Source organism: Eptesicus fuscus, chromosome 3, assembly GCF_027574615.1.
Source record: "Eptesicus fuscus isolate TK198812 chromosome 3, DD_ASM_mEF_20220401, whole genome shotgun sequence".
In the NCBI taxonomy this organism is placed as follows: domain Eukaryota; kingdom Metazoa; phylum Chordata; class Mammalia; order Chiroptera; family Vespertilionidae; genus Eptesicus; species Eptesicus fuscus.
In genome coordinates, this window is record NC_072475.1 from 47,389,323 (window position 1) to 47,409,325 (window position 20,003).

The window sequence follows — 20,003 nt, forward strand, 5'->3', positions numbered from 1 at the left end:
GAGCTAGTATACTCAAAAGCCTAATGTATTGCTTGTATACTTTGCCTTTCTTATACACCGATGCCCTGATGTCCCTCATTTGGTTTGAATTTTAATGAGATCATGTGTTACAGAGTTTACAGCACAGCTTACTCACATGATATAGAAGTACAACTCAGTCCTCAATGGGAAAATACTGTGCAATCAATCCCTTTATAATTTATTCACGTCATAAGTTAACCACATTATAGCACACTTTTGCCATATGTAGTTTTAGCATCTATTATTACATTTGGGATCTGCTTTGACTTGTATTCCTGAACCTGTATAATTAAGTGTTATATTATAGTGGGCTTCACAGCATTGAGTAATGAAAAGAATTCTGGCCTTGTAATCAGGGGAATTTTGTGCCAACTATGCCTGGCACCAGCTGTGTGATTATAGATGCATCCTTTTGAGGCCTAAATGTGAACATTTTAGTTCATATAATCTATAAGTCCTGATTAGTTTTAAGATTTGATTTTTTTCTTTTAGTATATATTGAGATCCCAGTTTATTATGTCTGTATCATGCTTCTAGTGTAGGGTAAACTGTTATTCTTCTAAGTCAAGTCAATTCAATAGTGGAAGATGAAGCTGAATTCCTAACCATAGACCTCTCCCGCTAAGTTTGGTGTTGTTTGTTTGTTTGTTTGTTTGTTTGTTTGTTTTTACACTGCAAGGGCTCAATACTAAATAGTATCAGCAAGTTGATTTGTCAACTCTGACAAGGATAGACCTTTATAAATTACCCCAGGTTACAGGAAGGTGGCACTAGAGACTCTTCTCTCAGATAAATGAGGCCTGGGGTCTGGAATGGAATAGTCATAGATCTTTAATTGGAGACCACCAAGAAGCTTCTTCTCTCCAGTAACCCTGATGGTGACTATCCAGCCTCTGTTAAAAAGCTTCTGGTAAAAGAGAATTCACTACTTCTCACCTTGCCTGTCCCACTCAGGGAGTTTGTGGTTAGAATGTTTTTTCCTGTATTGAGTTAAAATAAGCTCCTCTTGAATCTGTCACATCTTGGTTCTAGTATTTTTCTCTGTTGCTTCACAGAATCAAGAGTCAGTTCAATAATTCAACAACTATTTAGTTCCTCTTATATGCCAAATGCTGTGCTGAGCTCTGGAGAGTTCAGTGTTGTTGGAGACACAGAAAAGTGAAATGTCAGTTGCAGAATGGTGTGGCCAGTTCTGCTGGAAGTAGACTTGGGGTACTCAGGGGAGGAGACGATCAGGAAGGATATCCTACAGTATTTGAAAATCCAAGTATTCATGCCCTCCTTCATCTGTAATTCTGGAAGCCATAGCAAGCCTCAGGAGACTTGAGCTCTAATCCTAGTTTTGTTCCCATTGTCCCTAATGAACAATTCAATCCATTTCCCATAGCAGAGGCTGAAGGTAGCATCCTTTTATGTTATTTCTCCTTCACATTTTAAAATAAATAGTTGATACACTCATCTGATGAATCTGGCCCAATATTTCCACCTTCCCTTCTTTATCTCTGCTCCTCACTGATCAGCCTACAGAAGAAAATCAGTACTTAATTCTCCTTGCACCTGAGCCTTGTCAAGTCCCACTGAGCCCCTGCTTCCATACTATGGGCCTGCATTGTGGTCACCTTTAGCTTTTGCCTGCAATGTTCTTAACAATCATTGAATTAAAAGCACACACAGAGAAAACCCACAGAAATGTTGAGCATGCCTGGGCAAATTGAAAGTTGCCCCTGGGATCTTTGCATTGACCAGCACAAAAAAGATGACTAAGATAGTGTCTGCCCACTCCTATGAGGAAATAATGCATTTGTCTGGAAGCCAGTAAAAAAAAAAAAAAATGTGTGTTGAAAAAATGGCCTTATGACAGGTTATTTTGAACCCCAAATGCCTTGATACTTCACATCATTTGTTTATAAAATTTTTGCACTCCGATATTTTTCACTGATCCCTTAGGGATTTTCAGTAAAAGGGTGAATGAGCCAGACTCAGGAGTCTGTTAGAACTGAGATGGGCATTATTCCCACCTACTTCTGTCACACTCTCATCATTTATTTTCCCCCCAGCTAAAGTGAAATGAAAATATTGAAGGAATGGGGCATCTCAGAATCACTGGAGGGGAATTCCTTAATGATGGGATATGAAATCCAGTCTCTAAGTCCCATTACATAAAATATTTTCTCTGGAATAGGAAAAAATCTCATTGCCATTTGTACAGCCTGTCTAGAAAAATTTCAATGTTAGTGTCAACCTTTCTTGGGAGTATTTTATATTATGTAGAACTTAAATCAGAACATCTATTTAAAGGGACAGTAAACTCACTGATTCTCATGTGTGTAATGAGGAGAGTGGGAATTGAAGCATGTGACCTAGGGAGTAGCACTGAGAATTCTCTAAGACCATGATATCAGAGTATCAATTTCCTAATGTAAACATAATTTCAGTAAACTTTAAGCAATGATTTAATTTTTTTGCAAAAGAATCTCCACTTTCTGGTGTTTTGCATGCTGTTTTTTTTTTTTTTTCTGAACTAAAGGGAATTAGGCTTGTTCTTCAACTTGACAATAGGTATTTCTCATCAGTTTAAAAACATTTAGAGAGAGTTGACTGATTTTTGCCATATTTGAAAGCATGCAAATAGTTATCAATTTTTTACCTTAAATTTAATTTTGATCTATTCTTTTTCTAAAACAAATAAGAACCTCTTAAGTTTTTCCAAGAGCATATCTTGGGAGTTCAGTGAATTTTGATACATGTATAAAAATAAAAGTTCGTTATTGACTGCAATAATTATAATACACAAACCTTCTTATCAAATATTTATTGAGGTTAAGGTACTGCATGCATTTATGCTTTTTGATTGCTCTCAGAAGAACAGAATAAAAAATGTATCCCCTCTAGGGAGGTCTGAGGCCTTTTCCTTTTTGACTGAATGCCTCTAAATCAAGCTTCTGCTTGACAACTTGGTTCAGACACCAAGCAGTACACATATAAAAGTAACATTTCAAGTCAGGTTCAAACAATCTGTTCAAATAGAATAAGCATGCATTGGGTGTGAATACATGTACATCACTGTGTTAGGTGTTATGATATAGAACTAAGCATCATAGTCAGCACTAGAAACAGTGCATATTTCATTAGCAGAGATTATGAACAGCTATGCTTTAAAGTGCAATAAGCTTATGTCATTGCAGAGGAGTTGACACTATAGTGAATTCATATAGCTGTGGCTGTATCTGGGAAATATAAGGAAGTGGTATATGACACGACCTTTAAAGAAGGGATACCAGGATATGGTAAGGAGTAGGTATCTAAAGAGAGGGCCAGGGAAAAAACCTGGTCTAGGTAGAAGGTGTAGCAAGAATAGAGTCATGTGGTCAAGAAATACCAGGAAAATGCAGAGGATAGTGAGTGGGTGCCGTTTTGCTTGAGTGTAATGAATGCATAGTTAATGATAAGGCTAGAAATAGGGCCAGATGAAGGATGGAGAAATGTTTGTACATTCTTGATAGCATGGAAGCTACAGTTGAATTTTAAATGAGGAAGTGAATCCATTATATATATATATACACACACATACACACACACATACTAGAGGCCTGGTGCACGAAATTCGTGCATGGGGGGTGGGTGTCCCTCAGCCCAGCCTGCACCCTCTCCAATCTGGGAGCCCTCAAGGGATGTCTGACTGCCCGTTTAGGCCCGATCTCACTGGGATCAGGCCTAAACAGGCAGTCGGACATCCCTCTCACAATCCAGGACTGCTGGCTCCCAACTGCTCGCCTGCCTGCCTTCCTGATTGCCCCTAACTGCTTCTGCCTGCCAGCCTGATCACCCCCTAACCACTCCCCTGCCAGCCTGATTGATGCCTAACTGCTCCCCTGCCAGCCCAATTGCCCCTAACTGCCCTCCCCTGCAGGCCTGGTCACCCCTAACTGCCCTCCTCTGCAGGCCTGGTGCCCCCCAACTGCTCTCCCCTGAAGGCCTGGGTCCCTCAAAACTGCCCTTCCCTGCAGGCCTGGTCGCCCCCAACTTCCCTCCTCTGCTGGCCTGGTCACCCCTAACTGCCCTCCCCTGCTGGCCTGATCGCCCACAACTGCCCTCCCTTGCAGGCCTGGTCCCTCCCAAGTGCCCTCCCCTGCTGGCCATCTTATGGCAGCCATCTTGTGTCCACATGGGGACAGGATCTTTGACCACATGGGGGCAGCCATCTTGTGTGTTAGAGTGATGGTCAATCTGCATATTACTCTCTTATTAGATAGGATAGAGGGCTGGTGCATGGGTGGGGGCTGGCTGGTTTGCCCTGAAAGATGTCCCAGATCAGGGTGGGGGTTCCATTGGGGCATGGAGCGGCCTGGGCGAGGGGCCTGTGGTGGTTTGCAGGCTGGCCACGCCCCCTGGTGGCCCAAGCGGAGACACTGGTATCTGGGGTTTATTTATCTTCTACAAATGAAACTTTGTAGCCTGGAGCAGAGCCAAGACCTCTGCTTGCTCTATGGTGGCAGCCATTTCTGTTGGGATTTATTTATCTTCTATAATTGAAACTTTGTAGCCTTAAGTGGAGGCCTGGGCCAGCCAAGATGTGTGGAAAGCTTGGCTTCCTCCATCACCGGGGGCAACCCAAGCCTCCCTCCTGCTCTTCCAGCTTCATGGCTGCTGCCATTTCTGTTGGAATTTATTTATCTTCTATCATTGAAACTTTGTAGCCTTGACTGGAGTCCTAGGCCGGCAAGGGCAGGCGGAAAGCTTGGCTTCCTCCATTGCCAGGGAAACCCAAGCCTCCCTCCTGCTCTCTGTGGCCGTAGCCATCTTGGTTGGGTTTATTTGCATATTCGCTCCTGATTGGCTGGTGGGCGTGGCTGGTGGGCATGGCTTGTGGGTGTAGCAGAGTGATGGTTAATTTGCATATTACTCTTATTAGATAGAACACACACACACACACACACACACACACACACACACACACGACATGATTTCCCTAGATCAGGTATTATGTAAACTATTGAGAATTCAAAGAAAAACAGAAAACCTCATACTTTAAAATCTTCTGTGGGACAAAGAGTCAAATATGATTATTTTAATATAGTTATGTGTCCTGAAAGATGCATCTTGTTCCAAAAGTTACGGGAATCATGGAAAGTTCTTTAAAGGAATTGAGCCTTAAGAATTGAATGAGGATTTTCGAGGTGGAAGAAATGAGAGATGCTGCTCCAATAAGACCCTGAAAATAGTTTGTGTGATTACTAATACAAGGAACCCTGGGAGGAGAGATTCCTGCTGAAGGATGGGAGCAGGACAATGAGGGAGGAAGGGAGACCCGATAGGAAGCTGCTGCAATAGAACAGGGAAGACAGTGAGAACCTGAACTATTCAGATGTCTATGAGGATGTAGAGATAGTTACTCCTACAGAAGAAGCAGTAGCAGCAGATGTTGATTTGATGCTATAACTGGGGACTAGGGTGAGAATTGCAGAGGGGGAGGAGCATGAGAAAAGGAGTTAAAAATGGCTATAATTGGAAGTCTGGGAGGCAAGGAGAATGGTGCTGCTATTAAGAGGAATACAGCAGTCAGGAGAAAAATGTTTCAGGGGAAATGTGTGGAATTCAGTGTTGGGTCACTACTAGAAAGCCAAATTTCCATAAAACCAGGCCAGGAGCAACATTTCTTGATGTAATAGTTTCTACCTTTTATCTTTTGGAAAATTTCAGGCCATATGACAAGTGCTGAAATATTGCCTCAAACTCATGTTAAATAAAGTATTGATGTCTAAGGCAAAAATGACCATGTGCATTAACTACAAACTGTGCAAACCAGTTATCAGTTCCTATATAGATGCTCCTGGAATTATGGTGGGGTTATGTCCTGATAAAACCATCTCAAGTTGAAAAATATCATCAGTCAAAAGTACATTTGATACATCTAATCTACTGAGCATCAGAGCTTAGCCTAGCTGACCTTAAGTGTGCTCAGAACACATACATTGCCTTCAGTTGGGCAATTTTCTTGAGTTTTATCTAAGAGAATAATCACCTTCCTCTTCTCACCAGGGGCAGGAGACATACTCAGATGGACATTTTGTAGATGAGACAAACACATAAGAATATAAAAAAAAAAACAAAAACAAAACACACACAACACAAAAATGCTGGCAGCACAGTACACTGCGGAGTATGGTTATTTACCCTCATGGTTGCAAGCTGACTAGGAGCTGCTACTACCCGTGACTCCCTGCTGCTATCACACCTCATGTCACTAGCCCAGAAAAAGGTCAAAATTCAAAATCTGAACTATGGTTTCTACTGAAAGAGTATTGCCTTTGCACCATTGTACAGTTGAACTATGCTAAGTAGGGAACATTGTACTCTTTCTGGTCTTGGCTTATGGATATTCTAAATAATAACATGGGATTATTTATGATGATAGGTTGGCACTTTTCAGCAAGCTGCTTTCTCAGAAAGGGACCAACAGATACAGGGTTTTCTCAAAACACCTAATTTTCATTTCTTCTTTCTTTCAGTTAGTGGGTAAAATTAGGGACTAGTGGACCACATGTATAGATTTAATGACCCCACATGCTTTTGGGATGAATCATGGTGGCCTCCTCTCTGTGCTTCCTCATTACTTCATTTCCAACTCCATTTCTGTCTCCACTATAATTGCAGCACTGGGTGAGACGCTGTTCGAGGAGGAATTAACTGTGGTGGTTTGGCAGCAGAAGGATAGAGAGGAAATAACATGGAGCAAGAGGTTTGTGTGAAACATGTAGCCTTGTGGCTTTCTGCCCAACCAAGGCAGCTTCCACTACAGTTTCCCGCCCTCCTAGGGCTTTCAAGGCATTGAGTGCAAGGTAGAAGTAAGTCTACATGAGGCATTTGCCCCAAACATGATTATCTGGTTATGCAGAGGCACTTTAAGCACACACACATTCACAGAGCTATTACCCTAAGATCTCAGGGGAAACTTAAAACTACACATATGTTTCAGAAAATGGTAAATACAAAATAAGAAGAGAGGACTTGATTTGAGTGGTCTGATGGTTTGGTGGAGAAAAAAATGCAAATAGTAGGATGAAGGTAAGAATGGGAAAAGAAGAGAGCTCAATTCTATTAGAAGCAAGAGCTTTTTAAAAAAATGTCTTTTTTTATTTGTGACTGAAACCTCCCAAAATCAAAATGTGTCCCTCATTAGGACTTTGTAGTGGGTAAACCAGTACACAGAATATAGGAGACTAAATAAATGAAAGTGTATGGGCTTAAAGTGCTAAAAGCCAATTACTTAAGGAGATCAATTGTTAGAAAACAATTGAATGTATAGGAAAGTTTAAAAAAACACACACATATTAAGGAGCATGGATAGCATTGATCTATGAACTAGAATGTACTTCACAGTTTTACTAGTTCAATCCCACATTCTACATTGGAATCACTAATATATTAGCTTGTAACTGGGTGGCTGGTGTGTGCCCCAACATGCTCAGAAATGGGGAGCTCACTGTAGCCACATAGAGCCTAATTCTTCACATCCATAAATATGTTTCAGACTTATGAACTTTAAATCATGTGCTTTCTCAGATGTGTGTCTTCAGGCTGATTGACCCTCTTCACAGAGGGCATTCACTTATATCCAAGATCTCTATCACCATGCCCTTCCTTGTACCCTTGGTTGCTTGATTTAGAGTCGGAGACTCTTCTTTTCATGACACCTTGTCTTTGTGGAGTTGAAATAGTGCTATGACCCCAAGGCTCAGGAGCAGTGAAGGGCCTGGATAACCTGCTGCCTGGACCATTAGGTCTAGTTCCTAGGGTGAACATTTGGGTAGTGGCTGCTGCTCCCTTGTATTAGGAGAGAGCCTCAGGGGTCCAGAAGTTGGTAGAAGTTTGCACTGTCATAGCCCTTAGTCTTCTAGCCCAGTATGAGGTGTGGAAGCTGGTGCTGAAAAGCAGATCACTCATCCAGATCCATAATGTCATACTTTAGTAACATGGTAAATGATGCTATGAACAATGCCTGTTTCTATCCATCTGTTACAGTCCATGTGCTCACTAAATAAGGCTGGATGTGGTATCATGGAAAGAGACAAGTGCCAAGCACCTATGCTCTCTGTGTTCTTAGGAAGTATGTACAGAGTATAAAATAATAAAATTTCACAAGTCACACTTTTCAAAATCTATTTGAAGTTAGATATATTTTAGGCTGGAAGTCAGCAAACTTTTTCTCTGAAGGAATAGATAGTAAACATATTAGACTCTTGGGACCACCCAGTATCTATTACAACTATTCAACTCGGGCTATTATAGAATGAAAACAACAATAGACAATACATAAATGAATGGATGGGGTTGTGTTCCAATATAGCTTTTTAAAAAACAACAGGCAGTGGGCCAGGTTTGGCCACAGGCCCTAGTTTGCCAATCACTGCCCCAGAGGATGGACAGTTAGCATAGTGGAGAACAGTCTATGACCACCTATGATGAGGCCCTGTTCTGACCTGTTCAACATTCCTATGTATGATTCAGTTGATGGCAGAGGACACACCTGGTAAATCTGCAAGTTTCAGGAAATCGATGTTCTGTAATACATTTTGCAATGTGATTACAGTGCAGAAAGCGGCAGCTATAGCTTATTGGCAAAGAGCATTGCCTTCTGAGTTAGATGAACCTACTTAAAATTCTAGGTTTGCCACTTTCTACTTGGGGGAATTCTTCCTAACATGAGTAAGTTATTTAGCCTCTGTACCTCTCTAAGTTTTATATTTTTCACCTATAAAATGGGCATAATTTTACTTGTGTCAAGAGTTGTTGCAAGGATTAAATTATATGATGTATATAAAGTATTTAATGCAATCTCTGACACATAGTAAGCTCTCAGTGAAAGGTAATATAAAAAACCTGACTGGAGTGCTGTGCTCCTAGCCAGCCAGCTATTGACGCTTGCAGGATGAATATGGGGGTGGCACACAGTGAAGTAAACCCCAACCCTGGAATGATGAATAGCTTGGGCCTCCGGCTGGCCATGTCATCTTGGTAGGACTGCTGCCTGTTGTTCTACTTTCATCCCCTTCATCAGCATTCCTGTTGTCTGGAAACAAGGATTATTTTAATGTTACTACACTGAAAAAGAAGTATTATAGTGTGTTATTTAGCAGAACACAAGTTTCTGTTGACCCTGTTGATTGAGCATGGCTGCTAAATATTACATAATAATAAAAAGCATTTATCAAAACAGTCTTGCAAAGTAATTATTTGAATACAGGAACTTGCATAATTTAACCCATCAGCATTCATTGACATCATCCATAATTTGGCTATGTATGTCTTTCAACATATGGTGAAAAGAACACCCTTAGAGATCACTGATCAAGAAAAGGCTCAGCTACTAACACACTGGGAACAGATGGACTACGGGCTCCAATTTACTTCTTTCTTCAAATTCCTCAGCATCTCTTCTATTGCACTCTACCTCCTAGCCAGCTTATATGCCAAGGATGCTGCTCACTTCCTCATCAACATAGCCTCATTGCTCAGCATATTGCTGCCCAAGTTGATCCAATTTCAAGGGGTTCGTCTCTTAGGCATCAATACATACTGAGGGATGGGGCTGGGGATGGCGTTGAAACAAAACGTCTTTCCCTTTTCCATACTGTCTTCTATATCTTAAAAGCCTGAGAACTATATAATTGCTCCCAAATTTCAAGAAGAAAACTGGTTAGAAATGTGGCTCCCTGGGCCTAGCCCTGTCAGGAGCAGGCTTCTATGAATCAGAAAAGGCAGGTGAGGTAAGGGATAAACCACAGAAAGAGGCCATGTTTGGTGATTTTTTTCTATATCTTCCATCCCCATTACCTTCCAGTTCTGTTTTGCTGTGTATTTTCCTTATAACAAAGGTAATTTTTTTTCCAAAGAAAAAGAAAAACTTCACTGAATCAAGAACAAAAACAAAGGAAGCCATCTGGTTTGGAAGAGAAATACACAAGCTGATTCATCACACAGAGGCAGACTTCCCAGATTACTACTGCAGGTTGTTAGAGACTCGTTATCAAGTGTAGATTATGACTTTGGATAGAACAGTGCAGAGAGGTGATTCCCTCTCTAATGAGGCATTTATGGAAAGTTACAAAGGAGGACATCTGAATGAGAAATTAAACAGTATTTAGCCCTTCAGATAGGCAGATGAATTAGAGGACGAGGTCTCAAACAAAGAGTAAGAATACTCTGGTAGATCACAGATCTTTATCCAGAAGATATTTGAGCTGGATCTATAACCACTTCCTCTTACTAGTATCTCTTTGGTTGAATTTGATTCCTATTGTAGAGAAGGCGAGAGAGTAGTGATATTATTACACCTTGTCTCTTGCTACGTAGGGATTTTGCTGTTAATGTAAATCCCACATTTATGTACAAGACTGTCTCCATGCTAGACTAGAAGATATTTCATATGATGAACTAGGTCTTACTTAGTTTTGTGCCCTAGCCTAGGAGTAAAAGGTTTTTAAAAGTATGAGTGTCATACTTGAAATAATAGATTAGCTAAGAAAAGGTATATAATAGCCCATGGGATAGAGTAAATATTAAAAGGACTGTGGTCTAGTCAGCAGAGGTTTTTATATGTTCATTACAAAAGAGAAACTATTTTAAAACTACCTAGTACTCATATTTATAAAATAGAGAAAGAACATTAAAATAAAATGAAAAATGAGGAAATAGAAATGAGTAAAAATAATAAAGGTAAAGGTTAGCGCAATAAAAAAATCATCTAAAACCTGATTCATTTTAAGACAAAACAAGGAAGATAAAGCTATTTTTACTACAAATAGCAGAATATTATTAGTCACTTATATCACTAATATTACACAGAAGTAGGTAAAATTAGGAATGAGGAAAAGGTAAAACCACAGTTTGAGAAGAATTTAAAATAATAACAAAAGAATACCACATATAATTTTGTGTGAAAATATTTGACATCTGAGAGGAAACAGATGATTTCTTGGTAAAATACAAAATTTAAACACTAATACAGAAAGAAGAAAACTTGATAAGACATATTTTCATAGAATGTATTAGAAAAATGAGTAAAGATGTACCAAAAGTGCATCCAAATCCATATCATTACTTTCTTATTTGTAAGCAACTAGGATTTTTTCATGTCCTTTAAACTATTAGAAAAACGAGCATGAGCGTCATGCGTAAGAAGAGACTCAGACAATTCCTTTAATACATGTATTACTAGTAAGAACTGAAGAACTTGTAGCTCCTCTTGTCTTTCTCACCCACATCTTCCATTTTTCCACTCCCCTGAGCTGTGGTATAGAGACAAGCTCCTAAATCTCTCCCACCTGCAACTCTATAAGGCTAAAGGAAAGCTGTGCAGATGGAGACATGGAGAAGCCTTGGCTCTTCCATTAAATGAAGCTGATTGCCCTAATAGGAAGAACACAGGACTTGCAAACAGCCTGGTTTAAAGCACTTACCATTGCTGTTTCCATTACATGTAGGCAAGTTAACTCTTTTGAATCTTAGATTTTCTCTGTAATATGAGGGTGATAGGGTTGTAATAAAGACTAATGGATAGGGTACATGCAGCAGACAATGCTGATTACCTACCCAACAACAACTTACCCCCTTCTTCCATTCTAGTTAGAACTAGTTTTATTTATGTATCAACTCTCTTCTGAAAAGTCATGTGATTCAGGGAAGGTGATCTTCAGATTCAATAGATGTGAGCGATTGGTAACACCCCCCCCACCCCCATGAGCTAATGCTTTAGGCACGAGTTAACCCAATTCAGGCCCCATAGCTAACATGTAATGGAACTTACTATGATCCAGATGCTGTTATAATTCATCATCCTATGATGTAAATATTATTATTAACTTCAGTTTATAAACGAGGAAACTAATGAACAGAGAGGTTAAGTAACTGGTCCAAAGAAGCACAGCTAATAAGTGATAAAGCTGGATTCAAACTCAGGAGTCTGGCCCCATAGTCTGTGCTCCTAACCATTAAAGTAATGGTGCCTCTTTTATAAGTGAAGATCCTCTAGGCCCAGGGAAAGTTTTCTTTGTTACTTTTTTTTTAATGGAAAGAAAAAGCTCTATGTTGTTGAGTCTACATCTAAAACCTGGTACAGCTTTAGCTATCTTGTTACCATGAAAAGAACTAAGGTGAAATGTGGAAGACAGCAAAACAGAGAGATTGAAAGAACTTGGTTTTTAAAAATGACACTTAGTTCCTGAGCCAAACAACCCTAGAGTTGTTATTGTGTGTGCATGCTTGTGTGTGTGTCTGTATGTATGTTATTGGGACACTGCATAATTATATAAATTATGCAACACATATAATTTTATAAATATAAAATCAAAATGGAATTGGCATTTTTTCATCTTCCGTAATTTCTAATACAAATTAAATTATGCTTGGGTTTCACATGGACTGAGGGCTAGCTGAATAGGTAAATTTTTTCTCAGTGACTTTAGCTTTCTGGTTTGACTCTTGTTTCTGCTCAGGAAACTACTACTGTCTTTGTATTTTTTCCTCTTACCCCAGGATACAAACCAGTACCCAGGAGAGACCTTAAAGATCACACAGATTATAAATGGTTGCAAAGAGGCTGAAAGAGTTCCCTAACTCAGGGCAAAGTCAGTAGGTATCATAACCCTTTCCAAAATAAATGAAGCACAAACAGTGGAATTTTCGGCATCAGCCAGTGGGTGAAGTTGGTATTATTTTGGGCAGTAGGTGATCCAGGCGCTCCTGAAATCATATCTTGTAGGAGGTTGTATGTTTTTTCAGCATGCCAGGCCAGCTCTGCTTGCTGCTTCTACACACTCTCCTAACACCTTTATCTGCCTGGACATGCAGCTCAAAAGGCAGAGAGAGTGGAGGAGAGGGCATTCAACATGTGGTTTTGTGCCTCATTTTGTTTTTGTCTTGCTTTTCCTATATCTCTCCTCTCTCTCATTAGTTCTCTCTCTCCCTCTCTTTCTTATCTAGCCTATCTGTCTGTCTGTCTGTCTCAGTCTCTGTCTTCCTCTTTCCTTTTCCCCTCTTTCTCTTTGCCTTTCTTTTGTAGGTGTTTTAATGAAATCATATGTTCTGGATTTTCTACAAAACTGTCTGGGGGGCACTTCAAAGAATACATCTCCCATCTCCTTGTTTTGATTACTTCGAGTAGGCATACACAGCTGCCTGCCCCCCCCCCCCCTTTTTTTTTTTTTTTTTAGTAAACCACAATCTACTCGGCAAATCACTGCTTTTCATTTTGCTGGCTGGAGGGAGAAAGGATGAGATAGGCGGGATGAGAATGTGGAGGGGGGATGGGGAGATAATGACAGATTTGATGATAATTAATATTTTCTGTCTTTGAATAGTGAAAGTCTCATCCAAGTCCCCCAGCCAAGCTCAAGTTAAACTCTTGGTGTGTGGGTTTAAGTGCTCTGCAACCTGGCATGCTGGGGCTGGTTTAGAGGGAGTGATCCTATATATGTGGAATTCTGTGGTTCTCTTTTATTATTATTACTGAGTAAACCATGCATATCTAAAAAGGAAACTTTAAGTCAACCCACTCTCTAGGTGAATTAATGTATTCGGTCTGAGTTACCTCGCCCATAATTTAAATTATCAGAAGGTTTATGTATTAATTATTAAAGGTTTTGGAGTTCCTCGACCATTCATTTTCATTTCTCTATCATACCTCACTTATTTGTGCCTCATGTTTGTGCTTATCTTTTAATGTAATGGGACAAATTAATCTAATGGGCTGGTAATAATCTTTCAGATCCATTAAATAGGTATTCTGCTTCCTTCAGAATTTAGGACTGGGAATGTCTCCAAGGTAATATCCTGGTTTTATTCTGTTGTTTTTCTTCAAAATAGCCAATTAATAATTTACTTTATAGCAATAATGGAAATAAATAAACAAAATAAGGTTTTTTAATAATATGATTTGTTGGAAATTTTGATGCTATAAAATTAGAGTACTTTATATTTTTTAACGAATGTGTTTTAATAGAGTAACTGAATGCAGTTAGAGGTGACTGACCATGAAACTGGTATCTTTAACCATTTTCTTAACAATAATATTGGATAAAGTCATGGAAGCCTAGAGAGAAGGTGTTTTCATGACAGGGAATGGTCAGCGGCCACCAGTCAAGCACTCATTTCACAAATGTTTGTTAAACTGAGTGAGACATGGGAACTTCACACTCATTGTTTCATTTAATCCTCATGAGAATCCTGGGAAGTAAAAATTATTTTTTTCTTTTAAAGAAACAAAAAGTAAGGCATGAGGAGATGAAATTATTTGTCCAGATCACATAGTAAATTTAGTAAGTTGCAGAGCCAAGATCCAAAGCTAAACCTTGAGTTACATAAAGCAAAGATATGGACCAAGGGATTAACACTTTAAATTTACTTTGCTATTTTCATGTTTGCAACAAATAGGAGATTGAACACTTCCCTACTTCTATAATCAGAATTGTATTAAAAGCAAGGGCAGACCAATGATATTTAACAAAATATGGATGCACAGATATTATAAGGACAGGCATCTGTGTAGTCCCACTCATGTTCCCTAACTCTTGGTCAATGTTTCTCCATTAACTTCTGGAGGACAGCTTCCGGCCTGTTACCCAACCCCAAATTTTCTTTCTCTTTTAAGTTCCTCACTTTTTCTTAAGATGATCTTGGTTATTTTTCTACAATACTGCTTGCCACACTGTTGGAAGAAGACAGGTGCTGCAAGCAGCTTGGAAAGTTTTGTGCACTTTGTCTTATGAATCTTTCTTTTCAAGATCTGCCAGACCTGTGAAAGGTGGACCCGCAGTGCTGAGTGCTGCAGGGTTCCACTTAATGATAGTGTGAAAGCCTTTCTGTGTCAGAGAGGGCAGGACCCTTTGACAACATCAGGCCCAAAGTGTTCTTGGAATATCATACACATCAGAAGGACATTCAGTGCTCCAAGTACATGAAGAAATATTCGATTGCATAGAGTCAAATAGATTTATTACTCATGCACTTCCAGAATGCTTTAGACTAATGTGCATTGAGAACGTCTAAAAGAAAGTGTTTCCCAAAGTTCTAGATTACAGTATGCATATACAAATGTGATTACGGATCTTAATTTGGTCTAAAAATCTTATTTCTTATAAAGGAAAACTCAACTCTAACTCATTTTTCTTCATTTCCTGATGAATTTAACTTTTTAAAAATTTTAATGTTTTTATTGTTGACAGCATAACAGATATAAATTACCCTCCTTACTCCCCCCCTCTGCCCAGCCTTTATATCACCCAGGCCTAGCCCATGGACACACTATTGTCTGTGTCCATGGGCTATGCATGTAAGCATATAAGTTCTTTGGTTTATCTCTTCTCATCCCCCACCCCTGAGATATGTCAGTCTGTTCCATGCCTCCATGCCTAGGGATTTATTTTTTTATAAATTAATTTTATTCATTAGATACCACAAATAAGTGAGATTATGTGATATTTGTCTTTCTATGATTGGCTTATTTCACTTAGCATAATAATCTCTAGTCCCATCCATGTTGTCTCAAAGGGTAAGAGATCCTTCTTTTTTACAACTGCACAGTATTCCATTTTGTAAATGTACCACTCTTTTTTATCCACTCATCTACTGATGGGCACTTGGGCTATTTCCAAATCTTAGCTATTGTAAATAATGCTGCTATGAACATAGGGGTACATTATTAATTGTTATCTTCTTTGACTCTAATAGCATTTGTTGTCTAACTTTGTGTCCTAATACCATTGTAAACACTTTGCTCCTAACACAAGGCTACCTTCACAGTCAGGGCACAATGAATCTATGGTGAATAGATATGTCGCTGAATACTAGATCTCAGAACTCTCTGTGTCAAAGGATAGGGTTTTTCTAACTTATCAAAAAAAAAATCAATTTGTTTGCATATTTTTCTAGATTTCAAATAAAATTACTATCTATTATTTTTCTATATATGTCCCAACCACTTAAGATTCTCTAAAAGAACAAGACAATACTTTGCTGAATGTTGTTAAAATGCTTGTTTTAGTAGTAATCTGCAAATGCTGTTGTGATAATAGACCACCATGAACAGGAATGAGAGGGAAAGTGGAAGCCATTAGATGGGATGAGAAAGGAAACAAGAAATACCTTAGAGTCCCTGCCAGTTCAAAGGGCAATGATTTTTCTGGAGAAGTGTTTCTAATATCTGAGTACTTTGCTCTGGTTACTGTTGATTTCAGAGAGGAAGTAGTCAGAGCTGCTGCTGGTGCTGCTTGACTGTTCTAAGTGCTGAAAGCATCACAATATCTATCATTACAAATGCTATTTTGATTGAAGATGCTCAGTTGATGTTGCCCAGAAAAACCATTGGGCTTTTGTAATGACTGCTTAAATATCAGCATTTTCAATAAGGATTCAATTCTTGAAGCACAAATATAACTCAAATGTGTTTATCTTTGATATTTCCCCCCACCATAAATTTATGGTATAATTTTTAAAGGGGTAAGTTTTTCAGGTGGGAGTGTGGGAGAAAATTTAGAGAAATGGAGTCCACAATGATGAAATATGACTTTATCACCCAACTATGGAATCATGTAAATTCGCATTTTTATTTTTTAACAAAAAGTTTATATCAGAAACAGTGTCAAAGGGGTGGGAAGAAAGAGAAAGAGAGAGAGAGAGAGAGAGAGAGAGAGAGAGAGAGAGAGAGAGAGAGAGAGAAAGAGAGAGAGAGAGAGAGAGAGGAGACAGAGAGATATCTCTGGGTGTGTGTGCATATGTGTGTACTCACTAAAAGTTCAGTTAAATAAAATTAAGTTTCAAAATTTTTAAATTTGGACCAATAATGTATCCGCTTCCCTTTTAAAATGAGTAATATATTATATGTAAGGAGCAGACCCTGCTATTTGTGATAAACTGAGACAGCAAAGCCTATATATTCTGGTTAATCCTTTCTGGAATCTGTAGTGACATTGCAGCTGGAAGTCAGAGCAAAACTCCAAAGGTCAACATGTAGTGCAAAAGAAAAGAAATGACTAATATACCATACAGGACTAACATAAAAAGTTATATATATTCACCATATCATTTTGGGATGATTTGCTCATTTTTTAGAAGGGGCAAACCCACTCAATGTCACGATCATAAATCCCAAGTAACAGACACAGCATCAGCTGTATAAAGGAACTTGGGACTCTGTACTCCACCTCTTTTTTCCTCCACCAACCTTGAACTTTTCTTCATTGTCCCCTTCTGTCTTTCTTGTCTCCTTCCACCTCAGCCAAGTTGAGGATCCTTGTAGGCCTAACTTGGGCAGAGGAAAACATTTCAAGCCAACCTTCACTTTCATAAATCCTGAGTAGACTTCATTATCATACAGAAGCAAATTCACCTTCACAAGGGCGGTGTGCTGTGGAAAGGAAAGAATTACTCAGCTGTTACTGCGTCTATCCTCTAGCCTCTGATTTGTGTGCCTAATACCTTAAGTTGGGAAAATAAGCAGCTTAAGATGGTTTTGCACTAGAATCCAACATGTTAAGAGGTGGCTGAGTTTATGAGTGCTTAGGCCTGTGGGTGAGCATTTATTTTCCAAATCCAAGCATTTATGGAAAATTCTATCCTGTGTCACTCAGCAATGTGCAGGGAAAGTCTAAGACTGAAAATCTAGGCTTAAGATAGCTGATTGGACCCGTAGCAAGTCTGGGGGCTCATGACGGGAAACACTCCACACCTGCATTTCTTCCCTTTGGCTGTCTCCACCTGTATACCCCACAGGCATCTCAAACTCAACCTGTCATCTTCCTCCTATCTCATGTTCCCCAACAAACCTGCTTCTCTTCTGCAGGCCTTTATTTATGAGGATGGCCTTTTTGTCCTCATAATTATTCAGGCTTGAAAATTCTGTCATTTTTGTCTCATTCTTCTTATTCAACCCCCCCCCCCCCCCAAATCTAATCAGGTTGTTAAATTCTGTCAAGTTTTTTAAAAATATGTTCTTATTGATTTCAGAGAGAGGAAGGGAAAGGGAGCGATAGAAACATCAATGATGAGAGAGAGAATCATCCATCGGCTTCCCCCTGCATACCCCCATACTGGGGATAGAGCCCACAACGCTTTAATGTGCCCTGACTTGACCAGGAATGGAACCCGTCAACTCCTGGTTCATGGGTTGATGCTCAACCACTGAGAATACTGGCCAGGTCTATAAGTCTATTTTTGTCACATTTCTCACTAACCCTTTCCATTTCTATTGTTGTGTTTACTTTGGTTTTTTAATACCTCTCACTTCAATGATTATGATGGTTTCCTGAAATTTGCTTAAATGTAATGGTTAAGAGTGTGGACTATCCAGACCTTCTATGTTGGTTTAAGGTCACGTTCAGCCACTTAGTTACTGTATAATCTTTGGAATGTCTCTTATATTCTCTTTCCTTTGTTTGTTTGTTTTTTTTTAAATCTATAAAATGAAGATGATGATCATCTGTACAGCAGGTCCTCAAATACTGCCATTTTGTGTAATGTCATTTCATTATAACATTGATGAGGTGCCTTAGGAACTTAACTCTTGTTTATATCAATTAGCCTATGGTAAAATTAAGTTCATTACACCTTGTCTTACTTGAAGTTGCAGAACCTATTGACAATGTTAAGTGAATACTTGCTGTACTTTCATAGGATTGTGAGGATTGAGACTATTTAGTATCTAATAAAACCCTAAATAAATATTAAGTACTATGAGATTACTAGATCTTACTGCCTCCAGTGTTCACCAGTCCACAGATCCATTCAATGTAACACTGTAAGATTATCTTAAAATACCATTCTGATCAATTCTTCTCTCTGTTCAAAATTTCATTAGTGATGCCCCATTATCACCTTGTCTTTCACGAATTGGATTATAGAAGAGGTTTGAGATGAAGCCACTTTGGAGAACCTTTGCAGATGTCTTTTGAGTTCCAGAGGATGAAACTAAGTCAGATAAACCACCTCTTAAAATAGAGAGCACATGTGCCAATCTTGGGCTATCTGAGGAGTTAACTGGATGAATCTGGGGAATTTTTCTCCGATTGTGTGACTGGACACCAAGACAGTTGTATTTTAGTTGGAAAACCCCTAAGTAGTCCCAGTTTTAGACCAAGATCTAAAAATTTTGTGAACTTAGGCAAATTGATTTTCTAGGTCATAGTTCCTTCATCCAACAAAATAGAAATCATAATGGGAATATAACTAGTATGAGTCAAATGAGATGATTGGTTTATATGTAAAAACACTTTGTAAATTTTCGTGGAGTTTCCTTATCTGTGAAATTGAGGTAATATATCCCTGCATAAGGTTATTCTGGGGATTATATAAAAAATATATGCAAATAATTTACAAAGTGTTTGAAAATATGATACCAAAGGAAATAAGTATTTGGCATCATCATCATCATTATTACTATTCATATTCTACACCTATAAAAGGTATGACTTTATTATGGTAGCATTTTCATTATGATTTTGCTACTAACTTATTGTTAGGGTTGCAAAGGGAGAGAAGGATTGAGAGAAGGATTTACTAATCCCTATTCATGATTCCTTTAACCCCTTGGAAAAATCTTCATCTCAGAAATTGAGTCCTTAATTACAAGAAATTTTGAAAATTATATTGTGTTGGCATAGTGCTTTGTTTATTTTAAAGGGGGTTCATAAATATGTATATCATTAGTCCTGGATAAAACCCCGATAATTAAGCAGAATCAGAATGATAAACATGAATTGGGAGGTAGACACATTGAAGCCATGGTTTTAGGCTGTGGTCACAAAATAAGCTTACAATGGATACGGTGGATCCATCTGGCTGCTACTGTAGAGACCTCCCAGACCTCTGGTTATGCCTCTGCTATTCCATGGCTGCCATTCCGGGTGAGCTTCTGGAAGGCAGATATTAAAAGAACACAGATGGCTTCTAATTCTCCAGACACCAAACAGTGTTCAAACACATAGTAGACC

General features: G+C 38.9%; 1 protein-coding gene and 1 pseudogene across 6 annotated transcripts in view; both read left to right on the forward strand.

Annotated features, from left to right (window-relative positions):
• Positions 1–20,003, forward strand: part of TPRG1 (tumor protein p63 regulated 1) — a 135,591-nt gene that overhangs the window by 83,558 nt on the left and 32,030 nt on the right. The window lies entirely within an intron of this gene.
• On the forward strand, positions 8,945–9,601 carry LOC114235159 (ORM1-like protein 2; annotated as a pseudogene).